Source organism: Marmota marmota, unplaced genomic scaffold (genome assembly GCF_001458135.2).
Source record: "Marmota marmota marmota unplaced genomic scaffold, marMar, whole genome shotgun sequence".
Taxonomy (NCBI): Eukaryota; Metazoa; Chordata; class Mammalia; order Rodentia; family Sciuridae; genus Marmota; species Marmota marmota.
Genome location: NW_026000173.1, coordinates 1,089,550 through 1,103,505, shown reverse-complemented (window position 1 = coordinate 1,103,505; position 13,956 = coordinate 1,089,550). Strand labels below are relative to the sequence as shown.

The 13,956-nt window shown below is 37.8% G+C and overlaps 1 pseudogene; it reads right to left on the bottom strand.

Annotated features, from left to right (window-relative positions):
* Nucleotides 1-7,222: 7,222 nt before the first annotated feature.
* LOC125611947 lies at nt 7,223-13,728 on the bottom strand (annotated as a pseudogene).
* Nucleotides 13,729-13,956: the final 228 nt, after the last annotated feature.

The following is a 13,956-nucleotide window of genomic DNA, read 5'->3' as shown; positions in this document are numbered from 1 at the left end:
AGGCAGCAGGATACGCCCTATTCCCAGCAGGAATAATCTTAAACCTTAAACCTGGAACCTAAACCGGGAACGCCCTAATCCGCCTTGGTCCTTGAGCAAGGTCACCTACATTCAATGTCACTGCAACATGGGGTACGCTGGCAAGGAAATTGTCATACCTACTTGGCTAATGGCTCCCAGCACCTTGTCTGGAAAAAAAAAAAAATTAAAAAGGCTGGGGATGTGGCTTAGTGGTTAAGCATCCCTAGGTGCAATCTACAGTTTTAAACTAAACAAAACAGAAGGAAAAGAAACAATTTCAGTAGGTTGAAATTACAGCTGGACAGTCTTAGAAGTAGAGTAGCACAGAATGGAAAGGAATACTGTTATTAAAATAAAACTAGTTTCTTAAGGCCTGAAAAATTCAAAACTTGAGGAAAGACAATGTTCATAGTAAGACAACATAGTGGGAGGAGACATATTCTTCACCAGGGAAGATCAGAGTCTTTAGCATAGTAACTCTAGATAAGTGTCTGCTGAGAATACCTGAATGGACCCAAATGTCCCTCAAAAGAAGATCAAAGGCAGCAGAACACAACAGACACTAGTATGGCAATATGTAAATCAATGGATGTGTAACTGATGTGATTCTGCAATCTGTATATGGGGTAAAAATGGGAGCTCATAACCCACTTGAATCAAAGTGTGAAATATGATATATCAAGAACTATGTAATGTTTTGAACAACCAACAATAAAAAATTTTAAAAAAAATAAATAAATAAAGGTGTACAGCCAGGCCCTTATCTAAAGATGGATTTCCCCCTTTATATATTCAAAGGACTCTGTTTATCCCCTAAAGGCTTTCTTTGCACTCTGGATTGCCTGCAGGATCACCTGGCATAATTACTTTCTCCTCCATTTTCTAATTCCTTTAGATACCATTTTGCTGCTAGAAATTTAAAGTGGCCATAAAAATTTGTATCTGGATTAAATTATGCTCTAGGTTCTGGAATATAATTTGTTTGAAATAACAGCTAAAATTTGGGGGTTTTAGTATGCATGTAAAAGTTTGAAGATGGTTGGTACTATGATAATCTCCAAGGCTCTATAAATTTGCGCGTTTTAAGGAAGAAAGCTTCAAGCTAAGCATGGTAGTATGTGCCTGTAATCCTCCTCTTCAGAAGGCGGAGGATTTACTACATGCATGAGCTACCACATCCTGGTCTATGTTATTATCTTTCAATGTGCATTATTTAATAAGTAATTAAAACCTATTTTATCAATCATAGGAAATATTTAGGCCAGTTAGAGTCAATTTTCTTATTTCACTGTTTCTAATGTCTATTTTTAATTTCCAACAATAAAATAATATGCTAGCTGTTAGACCAATTAATGTTTAAAATATATACCTTCATTTTTCTTTTTCTTTTCTTTTTTTTCTTTGACTCTTTTATTTATTTATTTGGATTCTTTTATTTATTTATTTTATTATTATTATTTTTAAAATACACGACAACAGTGGAATGCATTACAATTCTTATTACACATATAGAGCACATTTTTTTTTTATTTTCAAAAACAACTTTATTCATGACACATATTTAAAAAAAAATTCCCACCCCCTGGAAATGAGCTAAAAAAATAAACAAAATCCACTTCCCATCTCCCCATTCCCACTTCCTCCCATTCCCTCCAAATAAAAGGGAAAAAAGGGCAAAGGAAAAAAACAAAACAAAACAAAAACTGAAAAACAAACCCCCCCCAAAACCCCCCAAAACAAGGTAGTGCATTTCCCCAGGGGGAAGGGGAATTTACACTGGAGCCACTGGGAGCTGAACAGAGATCTTCCTGCTACAGAAACCTGCAAAGAAAGACACTCAAAACAGAAAAAGAAACACAAAAGGAAACAAAATAGATCACCAGGCAATCTGGAGGGGCAGGGAGCCAGCAGAACAGTTTGGTGTCCTTTCAGAGCCTGGGTAAAAAAAACCCTCCAACCACCCATGCCCACCTACCCTTGAGCAGCCCCCAAGGGGGTGAAGTGGGGCAGGGAAACATGGGAAACAGCTTGCAGTTGAGAAGGAGCACATGTTTTTGTATCTCAGTATATAAAGTATGTTCACGCCAATTTATGCCATTATACATGTACTTTGTTTTTTTTTGTTTGCTTTTTGGGTTTTTTTTTTTTTTTTTGCATTACAATTCTTAATACACATATATACCACAATTTTTTATATCTCTGTTTGTATGTAAGGTATGTTGACACCCAATTCAAGTCTTCATACATGTACTTTGTATAATGATGACCATCACATTCCACCATCCTTGCTAATCCCCTGCCCCCTTCCTTTCCCTCCCATCTCTCTTCCCTATCTAGAATTAATCTATTCCTCCCATGCTCTCCCTCTCTACCCCACTATGAGTCACCCCCCTATATCAGAAAAAATATTTGGCATTTGTTTTTTCCTTCCTTTTTTCATTAAAATTTTGATCATGTGCCAGCCTCAGTAGCACACGCCTGTAATTCCAGAGACTCAGGAGGCCAAGGCAGGAGCTCGAAAGTTCAAAGCCAGCCTCAGCAATTTAGCAAGTCTCTGAGTAACTTAGTAAGACCTTGTCTAAAAATAAAAAAAAGGACTGGAAAGTGGCTCAGTGGTAAAGCATTCAATCCTCAGTACCCAAAATAAAAAAAATTTTTTTTGATCATGTTTATCAAAATTAGTGTAATTCAGATTTTTTGGGGGAGGAGGTACAGAGGACTGAATCCAGGGGTACACCACCACTGAGACACATTCTCAGCCCTAATTTTTATTTTTTGAACAGGATCTCACTAAATTGTGCAGGCTGGCCTTGAACTTTTGATCCTCCTGCCTCATCCTCCAGAGTTGCTGGGATTATGGTGTGGGACATGTCACATTTGGCAGAATTTCTGAATTTTTACATATTTTTTCCAATTAATTATTTTATAAATCAAGCTAACTGTATTTCCAAATTACAGTTAATTGTATCACTGTAAATACCTTTTCTAAAGTAATATAATGCCTTGTATTTTATTTTATTTTTGTTACTGAGATTGAACTTAACCACTGAGTATATCCTCAGCTTTTTTTTTTTTTTTTTTTTAAGAAACAGAGTCTTGCTGATTTGCTTAGGGCCTTGCTAAATTGCTAAGCCTGGCTTTGAACTCGCCATCCTCCTGTCTCAGCCTCTTGAGCTGGGATTATAGGGGTGCACATGGCAGTATTTTAGTTTTTGTTTTGTATGAAACATAATGTTAGCTATATGTTATTACAAAGTAGATAACAATAATTATTATTTACTTATTTATTGATGAGTGGGGATTGAACTCAGAGCCTTATGCCTGCTAGGAAAGCATAGGTTTTACAACACAACTATGTTCCCAGTCCTAAGACATTTTCTTTTATTTTTCTTTCTTTCTATTTTTTTTTTTTTTTTTGGTACCAGAGATTGAACTCAGACATGATTAATCACTGAGCCATATATCCCCTCCCATTTTTACTTTTACTTTTTGAGACAGGGTCTTAAGACATTTTTTATGGACTTATTTTATTAGAGCTTTTATATATATATATATATATATTTATTTATTTATTTATTTTTCAGTACCGAGGCTTGAACCCAGTGCCCAGTGCCCAGAGCTCTATCACTGAGCTAAATCTCCATTCTGGGGTTACATAACTTAAATTTGACTTCTCTAACAGCATCATGGAAGATGAATTTGGAGTTTTTCAGTTTATTCCACCACTCCCCAAATGCATACTAATAAGCTTATGTGAAAAGTTAGAATTTTTTTGACCCCATAAATCTAACTGGACTGACTGGTTTCATAGTAAGGGTGCTTTGCTATTTAACCACTGTTAAAGCAAATGTGAAAAAAAGAACAAAAATTAAAAAGCAAACCATTCTCTCTTCCCCTATTTTACCATAGCCTATTTTGTCTCCTATTTTATAGTGAATTGAGGAAGAAACTCTTGTTGCTTCATCTTTTACAGGTTTCTCTCTAGGAGTCAAGATTGAGTTATTTTATTCTTTTATTATTTTGCAGTTCTGGGAGTCCAACTCAGGGTCTTGTGAATGCCAGGCAAGCTCTCTACCACTGAGCTACATCCCAGCCATCATTGTCTATCTTATAGTTTGGAGTTTCTTTCTTTAGAGGATGAGGCCATTGAAGCATTTTTTAGGTGTGACTCCCCTCTTTTTCACTTCTGCTCTAGGCTGAGGCAGTCCCTGATCCTGGACAATCTGATCAATTATCCCCCTAGGATATTTAAGTAGGTAGTTGAAGAGAGCCATAGTATAAACCAGCCTGGGATTTGAAAATTTCAATGCAAAAGATAAAAAACATCTGATCAGGAATTGGATTCACAGGAAGTTTTGTGGATCATTTGCAGAGCCATACCTTTTTCTTTTTCATAAGTTAGACTTGGAAATTTTTGAAACTCTTTTAACTTGGACAGCCTCTTGCCAATTTTCCAATGCATAGAATGATTATGAATCACTGGGAAAGAGAAAGAATAATTAGTTTTCATTTTTCTTTTTCTTTTCTTTCTTTTATTTTTGTGGAATTGGGGAGTAAACTCAGTGTCTTATGCATATTAGTCAAGCGCTGTATCACTGAGCTACACCCCACACTTTCATTAAAAATGGTTACTTCCTGCTGATTCATAATGGGGATGGGGGAGCAGCATGGGAGGAATACATGAACTTTAGATTGGGCAAAGTGGAGAGAGGGTAAGGGAAGGGACATGGGGGTAGGAAAGATGGTGGAATGAGATAGACATCATTACCCTAAGTACATGTATGAAAATACGAATGGTGTGACTCTACTTTGTGTACAACCAGGACATGAAAAATTGTGCTCTATTTGTGTAATATGAATTGAATTGCATTCTGCTGTCATATATAAAAAGCTAGAATAAAAAAGAATATAATATGTACATAGATTGTAAAAAAAAAAAAGGTCACTTCTGTTGATTGGTATGCACATGAAGCAGAGCTAATCTTTGGCTTATCTTTACTTAATTCTTATGTGTCTTATCATTCTTATTTGGGGCTAAATTAAGTCAAACTCCTGTATCTTGTGCTGAGAAAGTAGCTCAGTAGTAGAGAGATTGTTTAGCATGTATGAGGTCCTTGGTTCAAATCCCGAGCACTGAAACAACAAAAAGCTTTTTTAAGTTTCTACATGTCCTCTTTCCTCCCAAGTAAATAAATAATCATACTTAAGCCACTTTGTTGATTTTCCTTGACTGTGAAAAGTAAAGCAAAATTTAACTTTAGTAATAATTCTGCTTCTTAGAAACTGGAAAGACTGAAGACATTATTATCAACATGTTTTCATTCAATATAGGAAGATATATTCAATAACTTCCTCACAGATGATTAATTTCTATTTTTAATCATGGGTTGGGGTGGAGCTCAGTAATACAGTGCTTGCCTAGTGTGCACTCAGGCCCTGGGTTCCATCCCCAGTATGTGTACACGCGTGCCCATGTACACACACATGAAAAACTCTATTTGTAATCACAATATCAAATAACAGAACAAGTTTTAATACTCACTTACTAAAAGGAGAGTAGAGAAATTTCCAAGGTCATACAAAAAAATGTAAAAGGTGGCAAAGGGAAGAATGATTAAATAATTTTCTTTATACTGGGTGTGGTAATGGATGCCTGTAATCCCAGTGGCTGTAATCTGAGGAGGCTAAGTGAGGATCACAAATCCAGAGCCAGCCTCAGCAATTTAGCAAGGCCCTAAGCAACTTAGTGAGACCCTGCCTCAAAAAATAAAAATGGTAGGGGTTGTGGCTCAGTCGTTAAGCTCTCCTGGGTCCAATTGCTGGTACCTAACACTACTACTACTACTACTACTACTAATAATAATAATAATAATAATAATAATTTTCCCCTTTATTCCTCCATGGTATCAATGTTAAAAACAGTTTTCCTTATCATGTTGAGATGACTCCCACATGAAGATCAAATAAAGATTTATTTATTAATTTGTTGATTTTGTGGTGCTCCAGATTAACCCAGGGCCTCACATATGCTCAGCACACACTCTACCACTGAGATAGACCCCCATTCCCAACAGAGGAATTTTTAAAATAAAGGAACAAATCAACTTTGCTGAACTGATAAACCTAGTAGTAGGAGATGGTATCTTAGATGGTGTTCACAACTGTATATACACAGAATTGGAGTTATTGTTATAAACTAAATTGTGCCACCCTAAAATTCTTAAGTTGAAGCTCTAACCCCCATGTGGTGCTATTTGGAGATGGAAACCTAACTGCTTTGGGAAGAAATAAGTTTAGATGAGGTTTGAGGGCTGTATCTTTTATGATAGGATTATTACCCTAATAAAATGATACAGGGGTGAGGTACAGTGGTACACACCTGTAATCCCAGTGACTCAGAAGAATAAATCAGGATTGCAAGTTTTAGGCCAGCCTCAGCAATTAAGCAAGACCCTCAGCAACATAGTGAGACCCTGTCTCAAAATAAAAAAAGCCTGGAGAGGTGGCTCATGCCTGTAATCCCAGTGAGTTGGGAGGCTGAGAGAGGAGGATTTCAAGTTCAAGTCCAGCCTGGGAAATTTAGCAAGACCCAGTCAAAATAAAATAAGTAAATAAATTAATTTTAGCCAGGCACCTTGGCCGGGTGAAGCAGTAGGCTCAGATCACAAGTTTGAGGCCAGCCTCATCAATTTAGGCCCTAAGTAACTTAATGAGAACCTGTCTCAAAAATTAAAAAAGGGTTGGGGATGTAGTTCAATGGTTAAATGCTCCTGTGTTAAATTGATAGTATAAATAAATAAATAAATAAATATTAAAAAAAAAAATCACAGGGGTTGGGGATATAGCTCAGTGGGAGAACACTTTCCTAACATATACCAGGCCCTGTATTTTCCCCCAGTATTCCCTCTCCTTGCTAAAAAAAAAAGTATTTAATGAAAAGCAACCTAGTGAGGCTGTAAGCAACCTAGGGAAACTCTGTTTCAAAAATAAAAAGTAAAAAGGGCTGGGGATGTGGCTCAGTGTTAAGCGTCCTTGAGTTTAATCCCTGGTACCAAAAAAAAAAAGTCAAGGTGAAAAGACACAAAGTCCACAGAAAGTCCAAGGACCACACCACACACCGGAATCCCACTCGAAAGATTGTTAGAGCATGGAGCAAACTGACAAGGCTGTCCCTCCAAGAAGAGCAGCAGCCTTTCGGAACTCACAAGGCAGCTTTGTAGCCTGCAAGAGGAATTTCACAAGCATGCTCAGGGGTACATCATGGGCTGGGGTGGGGTCAACTCTTCAGCAGGCATATGTTCTTCCTGGAGGCTAAGCAGCATTGCCTCAGGATCTCTAGATAAAATGGCTCTTAAGTTGAAACCTGGGAATCCCTGAATAAAATGGCTTGTAAATCAAAACTTAGAGGAGTCCCTAGATAAAAATGGCTCCTGGCCTAAAATGGTGGATCTGATGCCAATATTCCTCCCTTTTTGTTTTTATGGGGGGTGGGGAGTGAGGATGATAGTCTTTCTTCTGTAGCTTCTTCCTGCTGGTTAGAGGTGAAGAATCTCATTCCTGTAAAGGGGATCAGGGAGGGTTTTAGGTGGGGGCAAAGTCTCTGGAGTCAGAGGAATTGACCATGAGTCGTAGGTCTCTGTCTTGGGCATCAGGGGCTGGTAATCTTGAAGAAGTATTTGGGAAAATAAAAAAAAAAAAAAGTATTCAATTGACTGGTTGGTGAATTTGTGTATCTGATCTTGCAGTAATTTCTGTAGGCAGTTTAACAGGCATGGTCCTATTAGGAGAAACATAAAGAGGACTAATAGGAGTCCTGTGAGGGGGAGAAGTCATACTTGACCTAACATTCCCCAAGGGAACTGTTAGCCTAGTTGCTGTTTCCTCTTTTCTAGCTGCTGTTGTAGTGGATCTTGTCCTTCACTACTGGTTGACATAAAAACAACACTCCTGTAGGTATAGGCAGAGGCATCCGTTCTCTACTATTAATAGGTCCAGTCCACAGCAGTTTTGTAGAACTGTAGAACAGTTCAATCCTTGGTACCCAAAAAAAAAAAAAAAACAAAAAGTCAAGTGAAAAGACACAAAGTCCATGGCCTTAGGCCTGAGCCTAAGTAATTCCATTTTAAAAACTCCAGTTTGAAACCTTCAGTCTCACCAGGCACGCCTAATGGAGCCCTAAGTATGGCTCCTCAGGCACAAAAAAGTCACTTCTCCCCACCCTGATAAACTCAGAGTAAAGCCTCTGGCAGGCTGTCCTGCCCTGATAAGAGGGAAAGGCACCTGATAAGAGGGAAAGATTAGGGTGTGGACCACCAGAGCAGATGTTTTAACCCCAAGGTAAATGATGTCACTGAGAGATCAGCTGATATGGCAGCTAATATGGATTGAAAGGGGGGTCAAAAGCCCCCAAATTTTGTGTGAATAATAGAGCAAATGAACAGACATTCAGCCAGCCAATACTGATGCCCTCACACTGAAAGCCTGATGAGGACCTGGACTGACATCCCAACATTTTTCACCGTTTGCTGATCCTCTGCATTTTCCTTACTGCTCTCAAACTCTACAGCCACATCTTGATCCTGGTGAGAGCTGCAACTTCTCCCTACAACCCTCTCCTCAGCCAGCTGTCAGCTCCACCCCAGGAGAAGCCTGCCTCAGTTCCTGACCTGATCACCATGGTCTGAGTGTGTATCTGCTGGACTTAAAGCCTAAGATTTGAGACTTTTGATCTGACACTTGAACTTAGCATGCAGAGGGAATATCTGTCCTTAGCCTGTCATGATTAAGTGTGTTTGCAGTGCTTAGAATTAACCTAAAATTGTTTGCTGTGAATTGATTATGTCTGTTGCAGTGCCTAGCATTAAGGATTGTCTTTTTCTTGATTAAGAATCTATTATAGAGTGAAATTGTATTGTGACTTGAGTGAATGAAGCACTGACTAAGGCAGAAATGTGTGGACATTCTTTATTTCTCCCCCTGGAGTGCAGAAGTCGCACCTTTTGCCAATCATGACAAGGACCATAGAGGCTGAGGATTCCAGTTGATTCTGGAGGGTTAGTATAGACTCCGCTACCTGCAGGATATCCCCTATCAGCTGATTGGAGAGCTGATGAAAATAGGTAATGTGTGTGGTTATTCCTGCCCTTCCAGTGGCTAGGCCTGCTGTAACCCCACGGCGGCTAGTAGGGAAACAAATTGAATAGCTGGTTTGTTTCAAGGGCTCACGAGTAGAGACTTACCAATAAGCTGTTTATTAGGCCTAGAAAACCTGGTATTAAATGAGAGAAGCCAGTAATTTCTTGCCAGAAGGTGTGATGGCGGAGCGGTTGTCCCCATAACAAGGTTGGAGAGGACAAGGCCTTTATTTGGGAATATAAATCTTTAACATAGCCAGAGTTTTCAGGAATGTAAACACAACATTTAACTTTTAATGTTACAGATGTTTACCCCCTCAAGATGTAGTTAGGATATTTAATGTCATCTGATTTTGTCAAATATCTATTTTTGTTACTTAGGGCTGGATAATCATACCAGTGAACATAAAGCCTACTTTTGTAGGTTAGGAATATCTGGCTCTGGCAGTTTCTCTTGATAATTATTAGGCATTCCTTCCTAAGAATCTCTCTTTCGTAGTCTCCAGTCTTAATATTCTTGGGGGCTAGCACAAGTGTATATCTTAAGTTACATTTAATTGTCATTTCCTTTTTTTTTTTTTTCAATGCTTAGGAATGGCTGTGTTTTGGTTTAACTGTTTTTGCTAGGTATTTAAGATCAAGCTGGTCAAAATTGACTTTGTTTCGATCTATTATTAAGAGTCGACTGAGTTCCCACAGGGGTCACTCTTGGGGGGAACTTGAGAGCAGTTTCTTAGCTCCGCTAGTGCCATTTGTGCTAGGATGGGTCCAGGTCTTGCTGACCATGTGGATTCCCTTGAAAGCATCAGGGATGTCTCCCTTCTCCAGTGAACCTCCTCTTCACAGCAAGTGCACTGATTGACTTTTCATTCTCCAGTGGTCTCATTAATCTCCCTGATCCTGAGGTTATGTGGCCCAGAGTTGCAAAGCTCTTTAGAGAAGTTCCCTGTTCCCTGGATTCAGACTGACTCGGAGATTAAGAGCCAAATATTGGTTTCTACTTTCTTTTTCTTTTTTTTAATATTTATTTTTTTGTCATGGTTGGACACAATATCTTTATTTTTTTATTTTATTTTTATGTGGTGCTAAGGATCAAACCCAGGGCCTTGCACATGCTAAGTGAGTGCTCTACTGCTGAGACACAACCCAAGCCCTCTACTTTATTTTCAAGTCAACTTACAATAACTACTTATTTTGTTTTTCAAATGAGGAGTATGCAATTGAAAAATTTAGCTGCTCAATTTTATTCAACTACATCACAAATAAGCACAAATGACAGTCTGCAAACTTTGGAGGGTTGAGATAGTAGACATTATGGTTATCTTCAATAAATTTAACTATTTAACCAGAAAAGACTGTCTTAAATAAACCTCCTTGGGACTTTCCTCTAATTTTGTTAAAGTGGGTTCCAGAAGAACAGCAATAAAACTTAAAAGTGAAAACTCTAAATCATTCTGTACTATTGTATAAATTTTCACTATTTGCATGACTAAAAACAGTTGATTTGCTAAACAACACTGAAGACAATTCTGATGGCACTACTTAGACCAAAATATTTCTCACCAAAAAAAATTATACAGAAATATTTACAGGCTAGCTTTCAAGAGATGTTTCACATTAGTATCATATGCTTTTTTTTTTTTTTCATGTCAAATACTTAGTCCAATCTAGGTATGGTGGTACAGGTGTGTAATCACAGCAGCTTGGGAGAGAGGAGGATCACAAGTTTGAGAAATAGCTTCTTCAATTCAGTGAGGTCCTAAGCAACCTAGTGAGACCCTGTCTTAAGATAAAATATGAAAGGGGTGAGGATGTAGCTCAGTTGTAAAGCACCTCTGGATTCAATCCTCAGTACCTCCCCTCAATTATATATGAGAATTCATAAAATAAGTCCATGCATTATTACATCTAAGAAAATCATATACAAAATATATATATATACAAAAAATCAAATACTTGTGACAGCATTTCTGTTGGAAGCAGTCTTATATACAAAATCAAACCAGTTTCTCTGCTGTGTTTAGATAAATTTTAGAGATTATGGAGGAAAAAATCTTAGTACATTTGTGATGATATAAAGTGTTAATATTGGGGCTGGGGATGTGGCTCAAGCGGTAGCGCGCTCGCCTGGCATGTGTGCGGCCCGGGTTCGATCCTCAGCACCACATACAAACAAAGATGTTGTGTCCGCCGAAAACTGAAAAAAAATAAATATTAAAAAAAAAAAAATAAAGTGTTAATATTAGGGATTTAGCATGTTTCCTTTTTAAAAAGCACCCAGAATACATAATATCAGCACAAAGAAAACTACAAAAAAACTCTGGATAATTATATTTGATTATACTACATAATTTAGAATGTAGGGTTACTGGTTAAAAGTAACCTTTTAACCAAATATTGGTTATTTAATAATAGATCGAAACAAAGTCAATATTTCTACTTTACTCATTTTATTGACAGCATTATTTTGTGAATTAATGTTTATATTTAGTTCAGCTGCACTTATGGCACAAAAGCTCATTTTCAAAACAGGGCACCAATTTTCTTGACATATATATAAGAACTTTATTTTTAGCAGCAATTGTATTTTTGAAGGTTAACAATTATATAGAGCAAATATACTTTTTGTACTTTATGCTCACCAGTTACAATAGTCACAAAAGGCTAATGTCAACCTTAAAAGTAATCTTTCAGGGGCTGGGGATGTGGCTCAATCGGTAGCGCGCTCGCCTGGCATACATTCGGGCCAGGTTCGATCCTCAGCACCACATACAAATAAAGATGTTATGACTGCCGAAAACTAAAAAAATGAATAAATATTAAAATTCTCTCTCTCTCTCTCTCTCTCAAAAAAAGTAATCTTTCACTCTTCCAAATGCACATCTTGATGGAGTCTTCCCCTCCCCCCTCACTTCTTGACCTCCTGGAGTTTCAGACCAGATACTTATGTGTTTTAGATGAGATTTTAGGTGAGTGAAAAGGGTAAAATGAAATAATTCTTAGCTCAAGTGTGTTCCAATGCCTTAAAGTTTAGATATATGACAAAAAGTACTAATTGACAACCTGAAAAAAAAAAAAAAGAGAGACAGTCAAAGGTGATTTGAAAATCCTAAACCCCGAACAGCTGCTGAACAGCAAAGTGGCCATTATAATCCACTGTGGGGCAGCTACCACTGACTGGCCCTGAGGGTGAGACTCTAGTGCTGTGGTTATTGGTAAACATGCAGGTTTAACAGAATATTTTAACAAATTAAAAACTGAAAATATGTTTTTAAGAACAATTTAAATTGAGGGAATAATGATTCTAAGGTATTCTATGTAAAGAGAGATTATAAAGGGAATTGTCAACTGAGCATGTTACATGAATTCTGTGAATACAGTTTTCATGATTAGCATGTATATAATGCATGCATTGTGATAATCTCTCTCTAAATTTACTAACTCTCTAGAATAATATTTTATGTTAAATTACTATTGCGCTTTAGGTGAAATACTCATATCAGGATGGCAGTAACACATATCAGTTATGAAAATTCAAATGAGCTGACAAATTTTCCAAACAGCAAAATGAAGTCCTTCACCAAAATAGTCACAAGACCATATTTAGAGAGATGGCTCAAATGTGCAATTTATGAATGAAAATTCAGATACTATTAAACAAGTTCTGAAATGGATGGATTTAATACCAAGAATATTTTTTCCATAAATTCCCACCACAGAAAAATTGGATGCACATGTTAAGGCTAAACATGAGAAAATGATTTAGGGAGAATATATCCACAATTTTGATATGACAAAGTAAAATACTGAAGTCAAATGGACAATAAAAACTTGAAAGATAATGCTCTGACAACAAAATGACAAAAATAACATAAAGGGCCACAGTTAAGGCATCTAGAAAAATTCCACATGGCTTTGGATTATTAAAATATTTTATACTATTTTTTTTTTTTAAAACAAGACTTGAAAGCATTTGAAAAACGTGCAAATTGTATGAAACCCCTGCATAGCAAATTTAGGCAGTTTGTGAGCATCAATAAGATGTTTAGGAAGGAAAGTGAAGAAGCTTCTCCCTGTAAGATCACACATGGTGTGGGAAGGCTTCCCAATTCTCTTATACTAGGTGGCAACTCAGAGGTCTGTGCAGCAGTCACAAATAAGGCATTGTTTTGTGGAAGGGAAGGGATTACAGAGTTTTCATTGGTTGGGGAACAACCCAGCTTTAGTTTTTCCAGATACTCTGCATATATAGGTTTCTGACACTGGAGACTTTGGTTGCTTCTGCTACTTTGAACCATTCTCCCTTCCTATGTTAACAGGATCTTCCCAATATTCTAATATGTCAGTGACTCACATATATACCTAGGAGTCTTTGTGATTTTCCTTGGATCAAGTCTCCTCATAAACTTCCCTCACAGCAGCACCAGCAGGTCACCTGCTGGGACAATAGGCTAGTCTGGGTACTCACCAACAGCACTTTGTCCCTCTGCACACTCTGGAAGCCCAGGTAGGCAGCCTCTTCTTTAAAGACCTTGTTTTCCTAGGTCCATGTCTGGTTGGGCTTGAACTTCATCACAGGCTCACCCCATTGGTGAATAATAGCCAAGCGAGTTGGTGGCTAGACATAGTGGTGGGAAAAGTGGTTATGCGGGTCAGTCCAGGACTCACAGAGGCAGGACCAGAGTGTTGTTGCTTTAGCCCAGGTGCAGGGATGCAAATACAGTCCCTGACCAGACATCCACATCTCTCCACCGAGTACTCTGCCACTCGCCTGTGGTTCTCCTACATCAACTGTTAGGAA